The sequence below is a fragment of the Pseudophryne corroboree genome, chromosome 3 (assembly GCF_028390025.1).
Source record: "Pseudophryne corroboree isolate aPseCor3 chromosome 3, aPseCor3.hap2, whole genome shotgun sequence".
Classification (NCBI taxonomy): domain Eukaryota; kingdom Metazoa; phylum Chordata; class Amphibia; order Anura; family Myobatrachidae; genus Pseudophryne; species Pseudophryne corroboree.
Genome location: NC_086446.1, coordinates 93,112,668 through 93,137,566, shown reverse-complemented (window position 1 = coordinate 93,137,566; position 24,899 = coordinate 93,112,668).

Below are 24,899 nucleotides of genomic sequence, written 5' to 3'. Positions count from 1 at the left end.
GGGATCGGCGGCGCGGCTCCGGGACGAACCCCAGGCTGACCTGTGTTCCGACTCCCTCTGGAGCTCAGTGTCCAGTAGCCTAAAACTTCAATCCTCCTGCACGCAGGTGAGTTGCAAGTCTCTCCCCTAAGTCCCTCGTTGCAGTGATCCTGTCGCCAGCAGGAATCACTGATTAGAAACCTAAAAAAAACTTTACTAAACAGCTCCTTAAGAGAGCCATCCAGTTTGCACCCTTCTCGGACGGGCACAAAAACCTAACTGAGGCTTGGAGGAGGGTCATGGGGGGAGGAGCCAGTACACACCATGTGACCTAAAAAGCTTTTTAGATGTGCCCTGTCTCCTGTCTCCTGCGGAGCCCGCTATTCCCCATGGTCCTGACGGAGTCTCCAGCATCCACTAGGACGTTAGAGAAAAGTCTGTAGGTCTCGCTGCATGTGGAACTATGTGGTTGCCAGGGATTTGGTGACTTACTGGCATATTGGTTTGTGACCAGGCATTTGTATATTGAGTTTGTTGAGGTGTTGGGCCTTGGTGCACTGTGGTGTGTGAAAATGGGTCAGGATGAACAAGTGATTGTGCATTGTACTGATCTTGGATGTGGCGTGTTGCATAGGGACCGGAGTCTTTTTGTTCTGGAAGGATGTCCCCTGGAAGGATGTCTGCACTGTCAGGAATGTTTGCAGCAATCAGGGGTTCACTGTTTTGACTTAGGACGTAGTCTCTTGTGCGCTTAAGAGGATCCTCCACATCCACTTCACTTGAACTGATGCTGTCCCTTTCACTTCCACTGCCAGCTTGTTCCAAAACCTTTAACCGTACCATTGCTGTGGCATACTCACATTGTTTCTCTAGAGCTTCTATTTCTGCTCTTTCACGTGCTGCTCTAGATTCTGCCTTCCGTTGTGCAAAATTGGCTTGTATTTTAGCAGTTTCTGCTTCTGCACGTGCATTTATAATTTGTTCGCTGAGCATGGAATATTTTGAGCTTCGTGACTTAGATGATAGTTTTGAACGCCTGGTGGACACAGAAATGCGTGATGATGTTTCCAATAATTGTGCAATTCTGGCTGCTGTCTTAGACTTAACTTCACGCAATAGACTGTCTCGATCCAAATTAAGACGATTAAAGTTTTGCAGCTCTTCTAAAGAATCCTGGCTATTGAGTTTCTTTAAAATGCCTATATATTCCTTACTTGACACTTTATAAAGTTCATATACTGAACAAAGCTGTCCTAGTGTGCCCTCTAGCGGTGACACATCACAAACAGGCTGAGCGATGGTGGACATATGACTTTGCAATTTTTGCCATAAGTTTAGTACAGCGGAAGAAAGCTCATGTTTCCTACCTTCAAGATTCTCTTTTACCTTCCATGTAGGCTTAGCAGGGCGTTTAGACTGCAGGTTGAGATCCATAACTTCTCCTTGTTCTGATTGTAGACATTGCTCATCCTGAATAGACTTCCCTTCAGCCATGATAGTACACAGGAAAATGGATCTGAATAATGCTAGAGTAAGTTTATAGCTGGTTATGCTATAATGAGCTGTGCTATAGCTGCAAACACTGATTTCCTGTTACACTACAGGCAAGCTTGTTATGTATTTGTATCTGCAGAAGCTGCAACTGGCTTACTGGAAGTTTTTATCAACCATCTTTTCACTATTCTGACTCAATAACTAGGCTGTAAGTGTAAGGTTCCTCAAACAGTTACTCTGGGTATATGTCTACATTAACCAGTACTCACACCAAGAGACCTTGTCAGATAGTGTCAACTCAAATTGAGAGGCAAGTGTGAAGAATCCAGATGAGGGTTTATTTCAAGCTGATATTCTTGTAGTTATGCACAAAACAGCAGTAGGTGAAAAGGTGATGATTTACCAGAGCTGGTGAGAATCTAAAATGGCAGACACACACAGAGCTGAGGACAGGATGAGGGCAGGACTAATTACATCAGAACCTGGCTATAGGAAATCAGTAGGGACAAATTTTAACAAGATGCAAAGCTCTGCAATAAAAACATGACAACACATGAAACATATATCGTGGGACATGACAAGCTGACTAGGAACCGTGACTGTTCCTTTGGAGTAGCACACTAGCAGAAGGGATAGTTTCCCGTTAAGTTAATGTCGGCAGAAGCAGAAAGTCCTCCTAGCAGTGCACAGTAGCAAGCTAAGCAGTAAGCATAGTAGCAGGCAGTGCCGGCGCTATCCGCTCAGCAAGGTCTGCAATGCAGAGAGGCACTGTGCAGGATAGGCGCTCTCCATGCATTACAGACCTTGCTGATGTGCGATATTGCTGCCCTTTGCCGCTGCGCCTGTCACTCTGTGTGACAGGCAGCGGCACCGTCAGAGGCGGAACTTCCACCAGTGCAGCTGGTGCATTGCACTGGGGCCCACGACAATGAAGGGACCCTCAGCCGGCATTGACTGCCGTGACTCATTACAGTACGCTTTGCCTGCAGCTGCCGAAGGAGGTGGTCCGGCCACAGGAGAGGCGTGTTCCCTTGCCCTCTGCCTCCCTCCCCTCTTGGCTCCTCTCCTCCACACTGCTGTTGCCATAACAGTCATCACCATCTAGCTCCAGCGCAAAAACTAACAGCCTGGCCATCTGCTCTACTGTAAGCTCTCTTCCCTTCCGGTTCGGCTTGCTACGGGTCCGGAGCATCAGCGCCCAGGCTCTCCGTGAGGTCAGCATGGAGTACCAGGCAGCTTCTATCTGGGAGCAGGTTAAAGGGAGGCCTGACACGTTGTTACTGGGGGCAGGACTACTGCAGTTTTTCCGATTTTCCTCCCCTGCTCAGTGCCTCCTGTTGTATATGTTATGTTCAGTTCTTATTGCTGTGCAATGTACTCACAGCAAACAACCACTGCAGTCATTCTAAAATATTGTCCTGCTGCAGTGGAACTACAAGCCCCAGCATGCCATGCCAAGCTCAGGCTGATCATCTTTGAATGAAATACTGCAATATAGAGTTTGTGTGTATACAATTTTCAAACTATTAGCACAAGCTAAAGTGGGCCGGAACTATCTGTCCACCCACCTCGCTTGGCCACAGCAGCATCACAGGCACTGCCCAAACCTCCTCATCCATCTATAATGCTGCCGTGCGGGCAGTAATGTCCAAACCCCCTGTAGTCTGTAATGCTGAACAACCCCACTTCTCCAGTATGCAGCCGCTGGCAGTACTGCCCGAACACCCCCATCCCTGTAGCTGCAGGAGGGATCCACCAAGTACCCAGCTGCGTGTATCTCCACCCTGGCAGTCCCCATGGGGTTTTGAGAACTACAGTAGCTGGCCGGCCAGGTGATATGGTGTTTCCTCCTGACTCCTGTAAATGAGCGTGGGGGATGAGAGGGCAGCATGCAGGGAGTGGTGGGCATTATGTGTGTAAGGGGCGCTACTACTGTGGTGGGCATTGTGTAAGCAGCGCTACTACTGCGGTGGGTATTGTGTGTGTTAGGGGCACTTTCTGTGGAATAAGGGGTACTATTGTGTGGTGTAATGTGAATAACAGACACTATTGTGCGTTGTAATGTGAATTGGTACTATTCTGTGGTCACGCCCCTTCCCTATGAAGCCACACCCCTATATTTTTGCTGCACGCCTCCGGCACGCATCTGTCCTTTTGAAAACTATGTGGGGGAGGGCGCAAATTAATTGTTTGCAGGAGGGCGCCGAACACCCTAGCACCGGCCCTGGTAGCAGGAATAGATCTCATGTAGTCAGTCCCTTTTACGGGACAGCCTGGCTGACTGAATCACTGGGCTGTGATTGACTGCACCCTAGGGAATTGTCTGGTGAAACACTGGCTAGCAGGCTCAAGCTTCTCTTGCTGTAAATTGCCTGCTCTAACACTGGCTAGTAGGTATGTCTTTCTCACAGCATACCCCCCAACTGTCCCGATTTTCGCAGGACAGTACCCTTTTTTTGGGACTGACCCGCTGTCCCACCCGCTGGCAGCAGAGTCCCACGGGGTGGGGGGGGGGGGAGTTGTGAGGCTCTTGTAGTCACTGCTCTGCCTAGCAGAGCAGCAGTGAATAGATGCAGGAGTCCGAGGGGGAGGGGGATGCCAGCATCTTAAAGAGAGCTGGCCATACCCCCTCAAAGATGAAACACGGGGGCGTGGCTCATGAGTGTAGCACTCCTGTGAAGCCACGCCCCTCCCTATAGACCACTCCCCCTTTTTGGGCAGGCATGGCTTTGCTGCGCCAACAATTCGCTCCTTTAAATCTGGCAATGTTGGGATGTATGCTCACAGACAGCTGTCTACCTCCTAAAGCCTGGGTTTGCTAAGGGTTCAGTAACTGTTAACGACTCCTACTGTCTGGCTCCTGAGGCAACTGAAAAGCCTAGATGTCTTATGGTTATCAAAGTCCACTTGGCTTTCTCTTAATAAATATTGTGCTGCAGTTTCCATATAAAGCACAGTCCTTTAAGTCGTAGGACTCGTTAAGGTATTTGGGTGTATTCAATACCTCAGGTCCTTTCCAATGGAATGGACCAGACAGGTCAGTATTCAACTGTCAGTGGGAGGCTGGGGAGCCACTCAAACCCCTTGCTGTCTGGTCCAGCGGCCGGGTCTGCTGAGTGCCAGTGTCCGTGCTGCTGCCAATACTCACCCGTCCCCGCTCCCCCGTCTCATCTCCCCGGCTCCTCCGGCGACCTCACACGCTGCACCTCCGGCCACCTCACACGTTGCACCTCTGGCCGCCTCACATGCTGCACCTCCGGCCGCCTCACACGCTGCACCTCTGGCCGCCTCACCCTTCTCATTTCCCCGGTTCCGACAATGTCAATCCGACTTTAAAAAAAGGCGGATTAACATTGTCTGGACTGGGGGCCAAAACCTGTCTGATTTGCCCGCGGAACACGTGGATCCACAGCTTATCCGACAATCCACGTGTTTTCCGACACTTTGTGCCTGATTTAGAGGTGGATGTAGTCACAATATCGGACGTTTGAATCACACTACGTTTGCGTCCCAAAGGTTCCTACACAAAGATGCAGATCGTACTTCCATGGTGGAGGACTGTTAAACACTCTCAGATGTCAGCAGTTTCAGAGTAGCTGCAGACCTACTCCTAGCTTGCGATCACTTCAGACTATTTAGTTCCTGTTTTGACGTCACGAGCACGCCCTGCGTTCGGCCAGCCACGCCTGAGTTTTCCCTGGCACGCCTGCGTTTGTATCTGACACGCCTGCGTTTTTCAGCACACTCCCTGAAAACGGTCAGTTACCTCCCAGAAACACCCACTTCCTGTCAATCACTCTGCAGCCAGCAGTGCGACTGAAAAGCGTCGCTAGACCTTGTGTGAAACTGCATCGGCTTTTGTGAAAGTACGTCGCGCGTGCGCATTGCGCCGCATACACATGCCCTTTTTTACCTAATCGCTGTGCTGCGAACGAAACAAGCTAGCGATCAACTCGGAATGACCCCCAATAATAATAGTGATACATTGTATTAGCTTAATAGTGATAGTGCTATATTGTATTAGCTTAATAGTGATAGAGCTGCATTGTATTAGCTTAATAGTGATAGTGCTATATTGTATTAATACTTGGCTAAAGTATTAGCTTACTTTTGTCAATTATAATACATTTTATTTTTCAAAATGATTAAAGTTTGGAGACTATTATTTGTGTAGAATAGTTTATTGCCAAGTAGGTTGTTTTATATCGACAGTGTTTAAAATGTAATCTGTAATGTAATAGTGGCAGAGCCATTGGGGGTCATTCAGACCCGATCGCAAGCTACAGTTGTTCGCAGCGCAGTGATCGGGTCGGAACTGCGCATGCAGGCGCATGCCAAACGGCCGAAGGCCGTTATTACCTAGCAATCAGGCAGAGGCATTCAATGGGCGGGAGGGGGCGGCACGGTGGCGTTTAGCCGCCGTTTTCAGGGCGCAGTCCAGCCAACGTAGGCGTGGCCGGACCGTGCGGAAGGCGGGCCACAGTGGCTGCGTGACTTCACATGCAGCCGCTGCGACCCGGGGCAGCGACGAGTAACTCCCGGCCAGCCACAGGAGCTGCGCTTTTGTACTTGTGCGGACTGACGTGTGGGGTGGACTAGCCCCGTGCTGGGTGACCCCCGCATGTCTAGGAAGATGATCGCAGCTGTGCTAAATTTAGCACAGCTACGATAAACTTGGAATGACCCCCACTGAGTATTTTATTAGAGCAGTACTCTAGAGCAGTGTTGCCTGTTTTGTTGTATTCATTTTATTGATGAGGTTCAATCTTCTTTAGATTCAATTTGAAACCTCATCAACGAGAGCCTGAGTCCCTTCCCTGACCGATCCATTCAGTGTCGGACTGGAGCATGAACGGCCCACCGGGGGTATGCAGTGGTAGGGGCCCATGATTAGAGGTGTGGCTAGCCTTCAATGGGGGTGTGGCCATCCACCACAGAGGTTTGGCTAACCATTATAGGGGTATATGCAATTGCGGTCGAATTCCCGAAAATGTCAAAAAACTGGACTTTTTCGCCCAAAAAAAAAATTCGACAATGCAATACAGTACTTTTCGTCAAAAAAACGGGCTTTTAATATTCGACTTTTTGAAATTCGACATTTGACGAATTCAACATTTCTGCAATGGTACAAATGCGGCTTTTCGACAAAAGTATATTCAATTGAAGAATGTAAATTCGACAACAGTGCTTTTCGTCAGTAAATTCGTCATTTTCAATCCGCCTCACTTTGCTGGCGGAATGTAATAAAAAAATGTAAAAAGGTTTTTTTTTGTGTTTTTTTTATTGCTAATAGCATATCTAATTATATTAGAAGGGATTAGGTACTTGGTTTGCCTCTTTAGGAGGCAAAAGTATTATTTATATATTTTTAAAAATAATTTTTTTTCTATGGAATGGGTTAAAAAAAAAAATGCCTTGGGTCACCCCTCCTAAGCATAACCAGCCTTGGGCTCCTGAAAATAAAATTCTATACTCACCTGATCCAGTGTCCGGTTCTTTTATTGTAATCCTCGTACTTGGCAAAAAAACAAAACGCATAGCCGATCCAGACGGACTGAAAGGGGTCCCATGCTGAGACCCCCTGTGACTCCTGTCACAGAGAGTCCTTTCAGCCAATCAGGGAGCGCCACGTCGTGGCACTCTCCTGATTGGCTGTATGCGCGTCTGAGCTGTCAGACAGCGCATCGCACAGTCCCCTCCATTATCTTCAATGGTGGGAACTTTGCGGTCAGCGGTGAGGTCACCCGCGGTCAGCGGCTGACCGCGGGTAACCCCACCGCTGACCGCAAAGTTCCCCCATTGAAACTAATGGGGGTGCTGTGCGATGCGCTGTCTGGCAGCTCAGACGCGCATAGGGAATCAGGAGAGTGAACTGTGAACGTCTCATTGCCATACAAAAAAAATTTTCTTTTTTTTTCATCTGTTCTTATTTATCATTTTACAATCCTTCTACTTTTTTTTTTCTTTTGATTTGCACACATACAGCCAAACTCACACCCATCTCCAGTTCATACACAGGCATAACCTACAGAAGTACACATACTCGCATGTACACAGACACACATGTACTCATGCATACAGACACACATAAACACATTTATATATACAGTATGTAAAAACAGACACACTACACATGCTGCCCATAGCCTGGTCACCTTACCTATGTAACCAGGACATTTTGTAGGGCACTCAGTCTCCTATGATGGCACTCTCCAGAGTTGTCCGGTTCCTGGTGGTGGGGGTCCTGCTGTGGTGCTGCTGGTGGAAGTCGCACTGGGTCAGCATCCATAAGTGGGGCTTTACCACCAGCGTGCATTCCATTACTGGTAAATGGAATGCACAACATCACTTCCAGCTTGTGGAATATGACGGGGAGGGATCGATCGTGGCACTTCCGCCAGGTGGAATGCGAGCTGTGTGTCAACATTGGAGATGATTGCGGCGAAGAAGGGCCCAGCGCTGCCGGCGGTGACTTGTCAAATGTGTGGGGCAGGTGTTCGGGGGGGCGATGGCCCTTTCCGCCCCCATTTAAATCCGCCACTGGGGGGTCTCTGAAAGTTATAGTGACACCACTCTTGCCGCTATTAATTTAGCAGGATCTAGCTGAGCATGACAAAACAAACCCTGGACTCTATTTCTTCACATGATAAACTCACAGCCCTGATGGTTCTGGAAATATTCACTACTGCCATCCACTTACATCATATGCATACAAGTTCAAGTAGCAATCATTATTTGCTGGGTTATCTGCTATATGCTGATTGGTTTAGCCATGGCTGCCACTTGGGGGGAGCTGGGTGGAACACCTTTGGCTATAATTCTGATTCGATATAGTAGGTAATGGGGAGAGGCATTCGGGCAGACTGGTACAGCCAGAGTTTTATCTTTATAGCTAACCTTAAGGGCAAGAGATGTTTTACACTTTATTGAGGCAGGGTCCATTGCGTGTATGTACTTTTGTCCAGGAGCCTTGTATAGATGATGTCTATTATTCAGCACATTGATTATTATCTGTGCCTCTCTATGTAGGATTATATTATTGTGAGGTTATCCGGTGAGCATATGACCCCCAGCAGCAGAGGCCTCCATAGGTCAGGAGGACTGCGCAGGACCCAGAGCCTCATCACGGAGCCCCCACCTCACTCCCTCATACATTAGAGAGACAATGAGCAGAAGATCCTGGAACTCACCGACAAGATCATTCATCTGCTGATTGGAGAGGTGACTGCTGGGAATGGGGCATTATACAGTAATACCAGGGGAGGTGTCTGGGTGATGACTGGAGAGGTGACTGCTGGGAATGGGGCGTTGTACAGTAACACCAGGGGAGGTGTCTGGGTGATGACTGGAGAGGTGACAGCTGGGAATGGGGCATTATACAGTAACACCAGGGGAGGTGTCTGGGTGATGACTGGAGAGGTGACTGCTGGGAATGGGACATTATACAGTAACACCAGGGGAGAGTCTGGGTGATGACTGGAGAGGTGACTGCTGGGAATGGGGCATTATACAGTAACACCAGGGGAGGTGTCTGGGTGATGACTGGAGAGGTGACTGCTGGGAATGGGACATTATACAGTAACACCAGGGGAGGTGTCTGGGTGATGACTGGAGAGGTGACTGCTGGGAATGGGGCATTATACAGTAACGCCAGGGGAGGTGTCTGGGTGATGACTAGAGAGGTGACTGCTGGGAATGGACATTATACAGTAACACCAGGGGAGGTGTCTGGGTGATGACTGGAGAGGTGACTGCTGGGAATGGGACATTATACAGTAACACCAGGGGAGGTGTCTGGATGATGACTGTGTCATTGTGTGTGTCAGGTTCCTATAAGGTGTCAGGATGTCACTGTCTCTCTTTCCATGGAGTAGTGGGAGTATGTAAAGGGACACAAGGATCTGTACAAGGACGTTATGATGGAGAATCACCGGACCCACACAACATTGGGTAAGATGATATTTAACTTTATAACGTATATTGATTTATATAACATATTTCCCAATCATCTATTTGTGCACACAGTCACTTACTGTATACAGGGCAAATGGGTAGTCCTGCATATACAGAACATAGGAACCACACAGGATAGTTCTGCTGTGTGTAGCAGATTGTCAGCAACACGCACCCACCTACAGCGCTAGTTGCCGACCCTTAATTTCTCCCCTGTGGGAGAGTGCCCGGAGGGGAGGTGCAATGGGTGATGGTGGGTTTGGACACTTCTTGTCAGTAGGACCCTTGCTGCATAATGCCACATATTGTGGGTATATGATTAGAGGGCAGGGCCAAAATGGTGCAGTTTCATAGATTGATTTGTGACCGTGTGGGCAGGATAAGGGAGGGTCACTTACTCTTTTGGGGGTCCATGGGACTTGCAGGAAAATTGTCAGTCTCCCACACGTTCCAGGAGTAGCGGTAAGTATGACTACAACAAAACACAAAATCATGGTTTGAGGCAAAAGATATTTCTCCAACTGACTGTGGGTGGAAACCAAGACAAACATGGAGAGAACAACAACTCCTATCATCATGGGGCTTTTCCACTTTAAAACTATGGGTAGAGTCGCACAAAGTCCCACACCTCCGGCAGCTCAAAGAATAGTATATTTAGTCCATTATATCTTGTGTACATCACAGAAGGCTAATATTAGGTCATATAATAATAGAGCATCTCATGAAGAATAAATATAGCCGACTTGAATACATTATAACATGGACTTCAAATGTGACACCCCACAAAAAGAACCTTCTCCCCTTGTACATTTACTGTGGAGTGCCTTATTTATATTTATTGTGTGTGTGTGTGTGTGTGTGTGTGTGTGTGTGTGTGTGTGTGTGTGTGTGTATATATATATGCACCTGATCTATTGTAATAGTATAGATATAAATGCATAAGTTGCCATGTATGTTATGTCCCTTATACATTGGTGACAGTAAGGGTATGTCTTCAGCCATCCTGTGGCCACAACATGCAATGGCGGCAGTGTATAAGGACTAAGCACCTAGTGAAGCCAGCGCGTGTGTGGAATGTGGCACCCCATCATAGTTGCCACGAACTGTAGTGTGACTTTTGTGCCCTTTCCACTACTGAATGCAGCCCTGGCTGGACACTATTAATACTACAGCAAGGAAAGGGTTAACTGTGACCTGAGTGCTGCTCCTGGCACTAGTACACGGACCAATCAGCAAGAGGCGTATGGATACCAGGGAGAGAACCGGCTTGTGCTGTGGCAGTTACAGCCGGGTGCTGGGACAGCTGGCAGTGGAGTGGCGGCCATCTTAGAGAGTTGTACTGACAGGAGGAGCTGAGAGACAAGGTTGCTGCTGTGATTCCTAGCCAGGGAGGTGGGACAGAGACGCGACTACCTGGAGTAGGTTAGAGCCGGAGACCCTGGGAGACAGCTCCATAGTGACAGAGCCCACTATACTTCCAGCAGCAGTGTGAGTGACAGCGGCCAGCAGGCCCTCTGAGAGAAGTAGCTGGCTGGAGGAAGGAGCAGCCTCATTAACAGTGTCTACAGTACAAGCATCCATAGAGGTATTATTGCCATATACCGGAAACAAAACAAATACACCTATCAAAGAAAAGATCCCATAATTAAGCAATTACCAGCAGTACAAACAAGAAGATCCGAATACCAAGCATACAACCCACAGTGCCAGATATGCATATGCTCCCACAGTGCCAGATATGCATATGCTCCCACAGTGCCAGATACACATATGCTCCCAATGCCAGATACGCATACTCTCCCAGTGCCAGATACGCATACGTCCCCACAGTGCCAGATACGCATACGCTCCCAGTGCCAGATACGCATACGTCCCCACAGTGCCAGATACGCATACGTCCCCACAGTGGCAGATACGCAAATGCCCCCACAGTGCCAGATACGCATACGCTCCCAGTGACAGATACGCATACGCTCCCAGTGCCAGATACGCATACGTCCCCACAGTTCCAGATACGCATACGTCCCCACAGTGCCAGATACGCATACGTCCCCACAGTGCCAGATACGCATACGTCCCCACAGTGCCAGATACGCAAACGCCCCCACAGTGTCAGATACGCATATGCTCCCACAGTGGCAGATACTCATATGCTCCCACTGCCAGATACGCATACGATCCCACTGCCAGATATGCATACATCCCTACAGTGTCAGATATGCATACGTCCCCACAGTGCCAGATACGCATACGTCCCCACAGTGCCAGATACGCAAACGCCCCCACAGTGCCAGATACGCAAACGCCCCCACAGTGCCGGATACGCATATGCTCCCACTGCCAGATACGGAGATGCCCCCACAGTGCCAGATATGCCCGCACAGAGCCAGATATGTAGATGCCCCCACAGTGCCATATATGCCCCCACAGTGCCAGATATGCCCCCAGAGTCAGATACACAGATGCCCCCATAGTGCCAGTTATGCCGCCACAGAGCCAGATATGCAGATGCCCCCACAGTGCCAGATATGCCCCCACAGAGCCAGATACCCCATACAGGGCAAAAACACATACCTCCACATGATGCCGGGCGGGCAGGGGCAGGAGCAGGCGAGCGAGCAGACAGGCGGGAGCGGGCGGCACCCGCATTTTCCAACAATTCTCTATTGCCGGCCTCAACACAGTTTGAGCATATGTAATGAGCGGCATGACGTCATGACGCTCCGCCGCTCATTACATATGCAAAATCGATGAGGCCAAGGTGGGGGGAGTCCGTGGAAGCACTGACTGTCACTGTCAATGACAGTGAAGTCAGTGAATCGAGGTACGCGGCCGGAGTGCCCTCAATGTGCGGCGCCTTACCCGGCCGCATACTGTATGTATAGGGCTGGCATTGTAGTGCTGGCGCTAGCATCGGCAGCAGCGGGCAATCGCGGATCCGGGTGGACGGCACCTCTCTCCATATTTGGGAGGAGCGAGCTGCCCCCTTACCCCCCGATTCCGACGCCTCTGTCCAGTGGGAAGGTTGCCCAAGTCCGCGGAGCTCAGGTGAGAAGGGCATTCGGCCGTAAAATCGCGTAGCCCGAAAATCGGGTTTGATTTCAATTTAATCCAGCGGGAAGTTGCCCAAGTCCGCAGAGCTCAGGTGAGAAGGGCATTCGGCTAAAAGGTCACGGAGACCGAATAACGGGTTGACATTAATTTAATCCAGGGGGAAGGATGACCAATCTGCGGAGCTTGTGTGAGAACGGCATTCCTCCGAAAACTTGTGGAGCCCAAAAATCGGGTTTATTTTAATTTAATCCAGCGGGAAGGTTGCCCAAGTCCGTGGAGCTCGTGTGAGAAGGGCATTTGTCAGAAAAATTGCGGAGCCCGCAGCCTCGCTCTATACCTCCCCCCCTGCCCATCGCAGCGCCCCGTGGTGGGCTGAATCCGGTACTGCAATTTGTGGAAGTTTTGCCGATGAGTGGAGACTGGCACCCCTTGGGCCGGGACAGGCTTCCAGGAACCTGGGGAAAATCGGGGCATGTGACGCAAAAGTGTCGTGCGCGCCACCCGATACGCGACTCTAATAAGAACACCTTCCCCGGATGTGCAATAGGATGCACGTGCCGGGGCCTGGCCCCTTGCTTCCCCGAACCCTGTATTCACTGTGGGCGTGGTTAGACAGAAAGCGCGGGCTTGGTACGGTGTGTGCGCCACAAACCCCGGAAGTCCTGGGTATGCCCGTCCCCTCGAGGCAATGGACGGTACCGACGGCAGTGATGAAGACTATCTCCCCGACTCGTCAGAGTTGAGCAGCTCGGATGACAGTGGAGGGGACGAGACGTCTTTTCACGGCAGGCAGGTTCTGGAAGTGTCTGGGGCTTGCTCCGCGGAGGCCGACCCATGTCTCCATCCGGCCCGCGCAGTGTCGGTCCAGGTACTTACCCAAAAAGCAGATGGTTCGATTGCATGTAACAAGAAAAATTTCTGCCTGTACTGCAAGAGGCCAGTCTCAAAAATTGCGAGACATGTGCAAGCTGTCCACCACAATGAGCATGAGGTAGCAAGGGCACTCAGCTTTCTGAAGCGCTCCAGGGAAAAGACAGTGCAGCTAGACCTGATTCGCACCCAGGGAAACTTTGCCCATAATGTCGGGGTTCTCCGGTTCGGCCAGCACCTCTACAACCGTCTGGGGTCTGATGTCGGCAAGCATGATTACAGCTGTCAGAAGCTCAGAGAGGTGGGGCGGCTTCTGCTGCAGGCGATGAAGGTCACACCGTTGAGGTGTAAGGAAGATTTCATTTGCCCACTGAATTTCCTGCAAGTGGTGCATGCTGTGAGGAGCCTGGCCGGTTACGATGACCGCACCAATACATATAAAATACCCTCGTTGGCTCTGAAGGTGGGACACATCTTGCAGAAGATTTCTGCTATGGTGGAGTGTCAGGCACTGATGGAGGGCAGTGCCCTGACAGTGGAGCGTGCCCGAAACTTTTTGAAAATTTATGAGGCGAGGTGGAGCGAGCTCATCTCTGCCCTGAAGACACTTCGAGAGATAAAATGGAATGCACCGCTGCTTCTGCCCTTCACTGATGATGTTAAGCGCTTGAACCTGTACCTCCTTGACCGTCAGCGAGAGTACATTGATGAGTTGTCCGCCCACCCTTCCAAAAAGCAGTGGTCCATGCTGGCCAAAGTTATCCTCACGCAGCTGATTCTCTTAAATCGCAGGAGAGAAGGTGAGGTTTCCAAGATGCGGCTCTCCTCCAATTTACGGCACACAGCCGATTTGCAGGGTGATGTGGCCCAGGCCCTGTCAGAGCTGGAGAAGGCACTCTGTCGCCACTTCTCCCGTATTGAGATACCTGGGAAAAGAGGCAGGAAAGTCCCCGTCCTGTTATCCCCAAACATGCAGAAAGTGATGGAGCTCTTGACAGAGAAGCGGACAGAATGTGGTGTGACCCCACACAATATCTACATGTTTGCTAGGCCAGCAGCCATGTCCCATTACAGGGGATCCGACTGCATACGTCTCTACGCCCGGGAGTATTTGGCCAAGCACCCTGAAGCATTATCTTCCACCCGCCTACGGAAGCATGTTGCTACACTTTCCAGGGTCCTCAACCTGAGCGATACAGAGATGGATCAGCTTGTTGATTTCCATGGGCATGATATCCGTGTGCATCGGCATTATTACCATCTACCGGAGGGTACCCTTCAACTGGCCAAGTTGAGCAAGCTCTTTCTGGCTCTCGAGCAAGAAAGAATGGTTGAATTTAGGGGTCACAGCCTGGAAGAGATCTCCATTGATCCAAACCGTAAGTATCACTTGACAGTGTGACTCCAGGGACTGACTGTCTAAGTGGGCTGGTGTGATCAGTTTCTCTGTCCTCCACAGAGCTGATCCAGGTGGTGAGCGATGACTCTGGGGATGGGCCAGAGAGTCAAGGTACCGAGGTTCCCGTGGGGCACATGGAAAACGAAGCCGGCAGAGTGGTGGTGGCGGCGGATGGAGGTGCAGCTAAAGGTGGGTGTGACTGTCCATCCCATTTGAGATGCGTCCATGACTGTTGGTGGCATTGCAGGGTGACTGACCTTTCCTCTCCCGCACAGGTGATGGAAGGGGTGCCAAGCACAATCCGTGGACCCCAGAAGTGAAAGCTGTTGAAGTCATATGATTCGGTTCATTCATTCATTCAAGGTGCCGGGCAAGAATGACTGTGATGGGTGCCTAAGGGCAGAACGACAAGCGCTGAAGGCTCAGAACTGGCTCTCGGTTAAGTTTTACATTAAGAACCGAGTTACTGCTGAACGAGAAAGAGCCTTTCCTGAATAAAATGTATCTGCTGCTGCATACACGTTTCCTCTATCTCTGGTTAACCCTGAAAATAAATCAGTTATGTGGGTGTCCTTACGAAGCAGGTATTCCTGAATAGGTCCCCATGAGGTCCAGGGTCCTTCTGGTATTTGATACTGATTTATCGGTCAATTTGGTAAGGCGTAATTTGAATGCGATTCCCTCGGTGGGTGCGGAGACCCTGGTTATGCTGCTCGGGTGCAAGGATAAAGGTGTCCCCATAAGGAAGGTTCCAGATATATGTCCCGACGAGGATAGAAAAACAAGTATGTGTGTGTGTGTGTATATATATATATATATATATATATATGCACCTGATCTATTGTAATAGTATAGATATAAATGCATAAGTTGCCATGTATGTTATGTCCCTTATACATTGGTGACAGTGGGGTATGTCTTCAGCCATCCTGTGGCCACAACATGCAATGGCGGCAGTGTATAAGGACTAAGCACCTAGTGAAGCCAGCGCGTGTGTGGAATGTGGCACCCCATCATAGTTGCCACGAACTGTAGTGTGACTTTTGTGCCCTTTCCACTACTGAATGCAGCCCTGGCTGGACACTATTAATACTACAGCAAGGAAAGGGTTAACTGTGACCTGAGTGCTGCTCCTGGCACTAGTACACTGACCAATCAGCAAGAGGCGTATGGATACCAGGGAGAGAACCGGCTTGTGCTGTGGCAGTTACAGCCGGGTGCTAAGACAGCTGGCAGTGGAGTGGCGGCCATCTTAGTACTGACAGGAGGAGCTGAGAGACAAGGTTGCTGCTGTGATTCCTAGCCAGGGAGGTGGGACAGAGACGCGACTACCTGGAGTAGGTTAGAGCCGGAGACCCTGGGAGACAGCTCCATAGTGACAGAGCCCACCATACTTCCAGCAGCAGTGTGAGTGACAGCGGCCAGCAGGCCCTCTGAGAGAAGTAGCTGGCTGGAGCAAGGAGCAGCCTCATTAACAGTGTCTACAGTACAAGCATCCATAAAGGTATTATTGCCATATACCGGAAACAAAACAAATACACCTATCAAAGAAAAGATCCCATAATTAAGCAATTACCAGCAGTACAAACAAGAAGATCCGAATACCAAGCATACAACCCACAGTGCCAGATATGCATATGCTCCCACAGTGCCAGATATGCATATGCTCCCACAGTGCCAGATATGCATATGCTCCCACAGTGCCAGATACACATATGCTCCCAATGCCAGATACGCATACGCTCCCAGTGCCAGATACGCATACGTCCCCACAGTGCCAATTACGCATACGTCCCCACAGTGCCAGATACGCATACGTCCCCACAGTGCCAGATACGCAAATGCCCCCACAGTGCCAGATACGCATACGCTCCCAGTGCCAGATACGCAAACGCCCCCACAGTGTCAGATACGCATATGCTCCCACAGTGGCAAATACGCGTATGCTCCCACTGCCAGATACGCATACGATCCCACTGCCAGATATGCATACATCCCTACAGTGCCAGATATGCATACGTCCCCACAGTGCCAGATACGCATACGTCCCCACAGTGCCAGATACGCATACGCCCCCACAGTGCCAGATACGCAAACGCCCCCACAGTGCCAGATACGCATATGCTCCCACTGCCAGATACGGAGATGCCCCACAGTGCCAGATATGCCCGCACAGAGCCAGATATGCCGATGCCCCCACAGTGCCATATATGCCCCCACAGTGCCAGATATGCCCCCAGAGTCAGATACACAGATGTCCCCATAGTGCCAGTTATGCCCCCACAGAGCCAGATATGCAGATGCCCCCACAGAGCCAGATACCCCTACAGAGCAAAAACACATACCTCCACATGATGCCTGGCGGGCGGGCAGGAGCAGGCGAGCGAGCAGACAGGCAGGAGCGGGCGGCACCCGCACTTTCAAACAAGTCTCTATTGCCGGCCTCAACACAGTTTGAGCATATGTAATGAGTGGCATGACGTCATGACGCTCCGCCGCTCATTACATATGCAAAATCGATGAGGCCAAGGTGGGGGGAGTCCGTGGAAGCACTGACTGTCACTGTCAATGACAGTGAAGTCAGTGAATCGAGGTACGCGGCCGGAGCGCCCTCAATGTGCGGCGCCTTACCCGGCCGCATACTGTATGTATAGGGCTGGCATTGTAGTGCTGGCGCTAGCATCGGCAGTAGCGGGCAATCGCGGATCCGGGTGGACGGCATCTCTCTCCATATTTGGGGGGAGCGAGCTGACCCCTTGCCCCCCGATTCCGACGCCTCTGTCCAGCGGGAAGGTTGCCCAAGTCCGCTGAGCTCAGGTGAGAAGGGCATTCGGCCGTAAAATCGCGGAGCCCGAAAATCGGGTTTGATTTCAATTTAATCCAGCGGGAAGGTTGCCCAAGTCCGCAGAGCTCAGGTGAGAAGGGCATTCGGCTAAAAGGTCACGGAGACTGAATAACGGGTTGACATTAATTTAATCCAGGGGGAAGGATGACCAATCTGCGGAGCTTCTGTGAGAACGGCATTCCTCCGAAAACTTGTGGAGCACGAAAATCGGGTTTATTTTTATTTAATCCAGCGGGAAGGTTGCCTAAGTCCGTGGAGCTCGTGTAAGAAGGGCATTTGTCAGAAAAATTGCGGAGCCCGCATCCTCGCTCTATACCTCCCCCCCTGCCCATCGCAGCGCCCCCTGGTGGGCTGAATCTGGTACTGCAATTTGTGGAAGTTTTGCCGATGAGTGGAGACTGGCACCCCTTGGGCCGGGACAGGCTTCCAGGAACCTGGGGAAAATCGGGGCATGTGACGCAAAAGTGTCGTGCGCGCCACCCGATACGCGACTCTAATAAGAACACCTTCCCCGGATGTGCAATAGGATGCACGTGCCGGGGCCTGGCCTCTTGCTTCCCCGAACTCTGTATTCACTGTGGGCGTGGTTAGACAGAAAGCGCGGGCTTGGTACGGTGTGTGCGCCACAAACCCCGGAAGTCCTGGGTCTGCCGGTCCCCTCGAGGCAATGGACGGTACCGACGGCAGTGATGAAGACTATCTCCCCGACTCGTCAGAGTTGAGCAGCTCGGATGACAGTGGAGGGGACGAGACGTCTTTTCACGGCAGGCAGGTTCTGGAAGTGTCTGGGGCTTGCTCCGCGGAGGCCGACCCATGTCTCCATCCGGCCCGCGCAGTGTCGGTCCAGGTACTTACCCAAAAAGCAGATGGTTCGATTGCATGTAACAAGAAAAATTTCTGCCTGTACTGCAAGAGGCCAGTCTCAAAAATTGCGAGACATGTGCAAGCTGTCCACCACAATGAGCATGAGGTAGCAAGGGCACTCAGCTTTCTGAAGCGCTCCAGGGAAAAGACAGTGCAGCTAGACCTGATTCGCACCCAGGGAAACTTTGCCCATAATGTCGGGGTTCTCCGTGAGGGCAGCGAAGTCCTCCTACCATGCAAGCAGCCGGAAGAAGCAACGGCTCCCCAAGATTTCATGCACTGTGTAAAATGTAAAGGGCTATTCTCCAGGAAGCACCTATGGCGCCATGTGAAGAGGTGCCCAGTCTGCAAAAGTGACAGCCCCAAATCTGGAAGAACCAGGGTGCAGGGTCTCTTCAATTACGCCACACCCACCCCGAAGGATGTTGGCACCGGCCTCTGGAAGTTGCTGAGTGAAATGAATTACGATGATGTGGTACCGGTAATAGAAGGGGACCACAGTATTATGCAGTTCGGCCAGCACCTCTACAACCGTCTGGGGTCGGATGTCTGCAAGCATGATTACATCCGTCAGAAGCTCAGAGAGGTGGGGTGGCTTCTGCTGCAGGCGATGAAGGTCACACCGGTGCGGTGTAAGGAAGATTTAATTTGCCCACTGAATTTCCTGCAAGTGGTGCATGCTGTGAGGAGCCTGGCCGGTTACGATGACCGCACCAATACATATAAAATACCCTCGTTGGCTCTGAAGATGGGACACAGCTTGCAGAAGATTTCTGCTATGGTGGAGTGTCAGGCACTGATGGAGGGCAGTGCCCTGACAGTGGAGCGTGCCCGAAACTTTTTGAAAATTTATGAGGCGAGGTGGAGCGAGCTCATCTCTACCCTGAAGACACTGCGAGAGATAAAATGGAATGCACCGCTGCTTCTGCCCTTCACTGATGATGTTAAGCGCTTGAACCTGTACCTCCTTGACCGTCAGCGAGAGTACATTGATGAGTTGTCCGCCCACCCTTCCAAAAAGCAGTGGTCCGTGCTGGCCAAAGTTATCCTCACGCAGCTGATTCTCTTAAATCGCAGGAGAGAAGGTGAGGTTTCCAAGATGCGGCTCTCCTCCAATTTACGGCACACAGCCGATTTGCAGGGTGATGTGGCCCAGGCCCTGTCAGAGCTGGAGAAGGCACTCTGTCGCCACTTCTCCCGTATTAAGATACCTGGGAAAAGAGGCAGGAAAGTCCCCGTCCTGTTATCCCCAAACATGCAGAAAGTGATGGAGCTCTTGACAGAGAAGCGGACAGAATGTAGTGTGACCCCACACAATATCTACAAGTTTGCTAGGCCAGCAGCCATGTCCCATTACAGGGGATCCGACTGCATACGTCTCTACGCCCGGGAGTATTGGGCCAAGCACCCCGAAGCATTATCTTCCACCCGCCTACGGAAGCATGTGGCTACACTTTCCAGGGTCCTCAACCTGAGCGATACAGAAATGGATCAGCTTGTTGATTTCCTTGGGCATGATATCCGTGTGCATCGGCATTATTACCATCTACCGGAGGGTACCCTTCAACTGGCCAAGTTGAGCAAGCTCTTTCTGGCTCTCGAGCAAGGAAGAATGGTTGAATTTAGGGGTCACAGCCTGGAAGAGATCTCCATTGATCCAAACCGTAGGTATCACTTGACAGTGTGGCTCCAGGGACTGACTGTCTAAGTGGGCTGGTGTGAACAGTTTCTCTGTCCTCCACAGAGCTGATCCAGGTGGTGAGCGATGACTCTGGGGATGGGCCAGAGAGTCAAGGTACCGAGGTTCCCGTGGGGCACATGGAAAAAGAAGCCGGCAGAGTGGTGGTGGCGGCGGATGGAGGTGCAGCTAAAGGTGGGTGTGACTGTCCATCCCATTTGAGATGCGTCCATGACTGTTGGTGGCATTGCAGGGTGACTGACCTTTCCTCTCCCGCACAGGTGATGGAAGGGGTGCCAAGCACAATCCGTGGACCCCAGAAGTGAAAGCTGTTGAAGTCACATGATTCGGTTCATTCATTCATTCATTCATTCAAGGTGCCGGGCAAGAATGACTGTGATGGGTGCCTAAGGGCAGAACGACAAGCGCTGAAGGCTCAGAACTGGCTCTCGGTTAAGTTTTACATTAAGAACCGAGTTACTGCTGAACGAGAAAGAGCCTTTCCTGAATAAAATGTATCTGCTGCTGCATACACGTTTCCTCTATCTCTGGTTAACCCTGAAAATAAATCAGTTATGTGGGTGTCCTCACGAAGCAGGTATTCCTGAATAGGTCCCCATGAGGTCCAGGGTCCTTCTGGTATTTGATACTGATTTATCGGTCAATTTGGTAAGGCGTAATGTGAATGCGATTCCCTCGGTGGGTGCGGAGACCCTGGTTATGCTGCTCGGGTGCAAGGATAAAGGTGTCCCCATAAGGAAGGTTCCAGATATATCTCCCGATGAGGATAGAAAAACGTGTGTGTGTGTGTGTGTGTGTGTGTGTGTGTGTGTGTATATATATATATATATATATATATATATATGCACCTGATCTATTGTAATAGTATAGATATAAATGCATAAGTTGCCATGTATGTTATGTCCCTTATACATTGGTGACAGTGGGGTATGTCTTCAGCCATCCTGTGGCCACAACATGCAATGGCGGCAGTGTATAAGGACTAAGCACCTAGTGAAGCCAGCGCGTGTGTGGAATGTGGCACCCCATCATAGTTGCCACGAACTGTAGTGTGACTTTTGTGCCCTTTCCACTACTGAATGCAGCCCTGGCTGGACACTGTTAATACTACAGCAAGGAAAGGGTTAACTGTGACCTGAGTGCTGCTCCTGGCACTAGTACACTGACCAATCAGCAAGAGGCGTATGGATACCAGGGAGAGAACCGGCTTGTGCTGTGGCAGTTACAGCCGGGTGCTGGGACAGCTGGCAGTGGAGTGGCGGCCATCTTAGAGAGTTGTACTGACAGGAGGAGCTGAGAGACAAGGTTGCTGCTGTGATTCCTAGCCAGGGAGGTGGGACAGAGACGCGACTACCTGGAGTAGGTTAGAGCCGGAGACCCTGGGAGACAGCTCCATAGTGACAGAGCCCACCATACTTCCAGCAGCAGTGTGAGTGACAGCGGCCAGCAGGCCCTCTGAGAGAAGTAGCTGGCTGGAGCAAGGAGCAGCCTCATTAACAGTGTCTACAGTACAAGCATCCATAGAGGTATTATTGCCATATACCGGAAACAAAACAAATACACCTATCAAAGAAAAGATCCCATAATTAAGCAATTACCAGCAGTACAAACAAGAAGATCCGAATACCAAGCATACAACCCACAGTGCCAGATATGCATATGCTCCCACAGTGCCAGATATGCATATGCTCCCACAGTGCCAGATATGCATATGCTCCCACAGTGCCAGATACACATATGCTCCCAATGCCAGATACGCATACGCTCCCAGTGCCAGATACGCATACGTCCCCACAGTGCCAATTACGCATACGTCCCCACAGTGCCAGATACGCATACGTCCCCACAGTGCCAGATACGCAAATGCCCCCACAGTGCCAGATACGCATACGCTCCCAGTGCCAGATACGCAAACGCCCCCACAGTGTCAGATACGCATATGCTCCCACAGTGGCAAATACGCGTATGCTCCCACTGCCAGATACGCATACGATCCCACTGCCAGATATGCATACATCCCTACAGTGCCAGATATGCATACGTCCCCACAGTGCCAGATACGCATACGTCCCCACAGTGCCAGATACGCATACGCCCCCACAGTGCCAGATACGCAAACGCCCCCACAGTGCCAGATACGCATATGCTCCCACTGCCAGATACGGAGATGCCCCACAGTGCCAGATATGCCCGCACAGAGCCAGATATGCCGATGCCCCCACAGTGCCATATATGCCCCCACAGTGCCAGATATGCCCCCAGAGTCAGATACACAGATGTCCCCATAGTGCCAGTTATGCCCCCACAGAGCCAGATATGCAGATGCCCCCACAGTGCCAGATATGCCCCCACAGAGCCAGATACCCCTACAGAGCAAAAACACATACCTCCACATGATGCCTGGCGGGCGGGCAGGAGCAGGCGAGCGAGCAGACAGGCAGGAGCGGGCGGCACCCGCACTTTCAAACAAGTCTCTATTGCCGGCCTCAACACAGTTTGAGCATATGTAATGAGTGGCATGACGTCATGACGCTCCGCCGCTCATTACATATGCAAAATCGATGAGGCCAAGGTGGGGGGAGTCCGTGGAAGCACTGACTGTCACTGTCAATGACAGTGAAGTCAGTGAATCGAGGTACGCGGCCGGAGCGCCCTCAATGTGCGGCGCCTTACCCGGCCGCATACTGTATGTATAGGGCTGGCATTGTAGTGCTGGCGCTAGCATCGGCAGCAGCGGGCAATCGCGGATCCGGGTGGACGGCATCTCTCTCCATATTTGGGGGGAGCAAGCTGACCCCTTGCCCCCCGATTCCGACGCCTCTGTCCAGCGGGAAGGTTGCCCAAGTCCGCTGAGCTCAGGTGAGAAGGGCATTCGGCCGTAAAATCGCGGAGCCCGAAAATCGGGTTTGATTTCAATTTAATCCAGCGGGAAGGTTGCCCAAGTCCGCAGAGCTCAGGTGAGAAGGGCATTCGGCTAAAAGGTCACGGAGACTGAATAACGGGTTGACATTAATTTAATCCAGGGGGAAGGATGACCAATCTGCGGAGCTTCTGTGAGAACGGCATTCCTCCGAAAACTTGTGGAGCACGAAAATCGGGTTTATTTTTATTTAATCCAGCGGGAAGGTTGCCTAAGTCCGTGGAGCTCGTGTAAGAAGGGCATTTGTCAGAAAAATTGCGGAGCCCGCATCCTCGCTCTATACCTCCCCCCCTGCCCATCGCAGCGCCCCCTGGTGGGCTGAATCCGGTACTGCAATTTGTGGAAGTTTTGCCGATGAGTGGAGACTGGCACCCCTTGGGCCGGGACAGGCTTCCAGGAACCTGGGGAAAATCGGGGCATGTGACGCAAAAGTGTCGTGCGCGCCACCCGATACGCGACTCTAATAAGAACACCTTCCCCGGATGTGCAATAGGATGCACGTGCCGGGGCCTGGCCTCTTGCTTCCCCGAACTCTGTATTCACTGTGGGCGTGGTTAGACAGAAAGCGCGGGCTTGGTACGGTGTGTGCGCCACAAACCCCGGAAGTCCTGGGTCTGCCGGTCCCCTCGAGGCAATGGACGGTACCGACGGCAGTGATGAAGACTATCTCCCCGACTCGTCAGAGTTGAGCAGCTCGGATGACAGTGGAGGGGACGAGACGTCTTTTCACGGCAGGCAGGTTCTGGAAGTGTCTGGGGCTTGCTCCGCGGAGGCCGACCCATGTCTCCATCCGGCCCGCGCAGTGTCGGTCCAGGTACTTACCCAAAAAGCAGATGGTTCGATTGCATGTAACAAGAAAAATTTCTGCCTGTACTGCAAGAGGCCAGTCTCAAAAATTGCGAGACATGTGCAAGCTGTCCACCACAATGAGCATGAGGTAGCAAGGGCACTCAGCTTTCTGAAGCGCTCCAGGGAAAAGACAGTGCAGCTAGACCTGATTCGCACCCAGGGAAACTTTGCCCATAATGTCGGGGTTCTCCGTGAGGGCAGCGAAGTCCTCCTACCATGCAAGCAGCCGGAAGAAGCAACGGCTCCCCAAGATTTCATGCACTGTGTAAAATGTAAAGGGCTATTCTCCAGGAAGCACCTATGGCGCCATGTGAAGAGGTGCCCAGTCTGCAAAAGTGACAGCCCCAAATCTGGAAGAACCAGGGTGCAGGGTCTCTTCAATTACGCCACACCCACCCCGAAGGATGTTGGCACCGGCCTCTGGAAGTTGCTGAGTGAAATGAATTACGATGATGTGGTACCGGTAATAGAAGGGGACCACAGTATTATGCAGTTTGGCCAGCACCTCTACAACCGTCTGGGGTCGGATGTCTGCAAGCATGATTACATCCGTCAGAAGCTCAGAGAGGTGGGGTGGCTTCTGCTGCAGGCGATGAAGGTCACACCGGTGCGGTGTAAGGAAGATTTAATTTGCCCACTGAATTTCCTGCAAGTGGTGCATGCTGTGAGGAGCCTGGCCGGTTACGATGACCGCACCAATACATATAAAATACCCTCGTTGGCTCTGAAGATGGGACACAGCTTGCAGAAGATTTCTGCTATGGTGGAGTGTCAGGCACTGATGGAGGGCAGTGCCCTGACAGTGGAGCGTGCCCGAAACTTTTTGAAAATTTATGAGGCGAGGTGGAGCGAGCTCATCTCTACCCTGAAGACACTGCGAGAGATAAAATGGAATGCACCGCTGCTTCTGCCCTTCACTGATGATGTTAAGCGCTTGAACCTGTACCTCCTTGACCGTCAGCGAGAGTACATT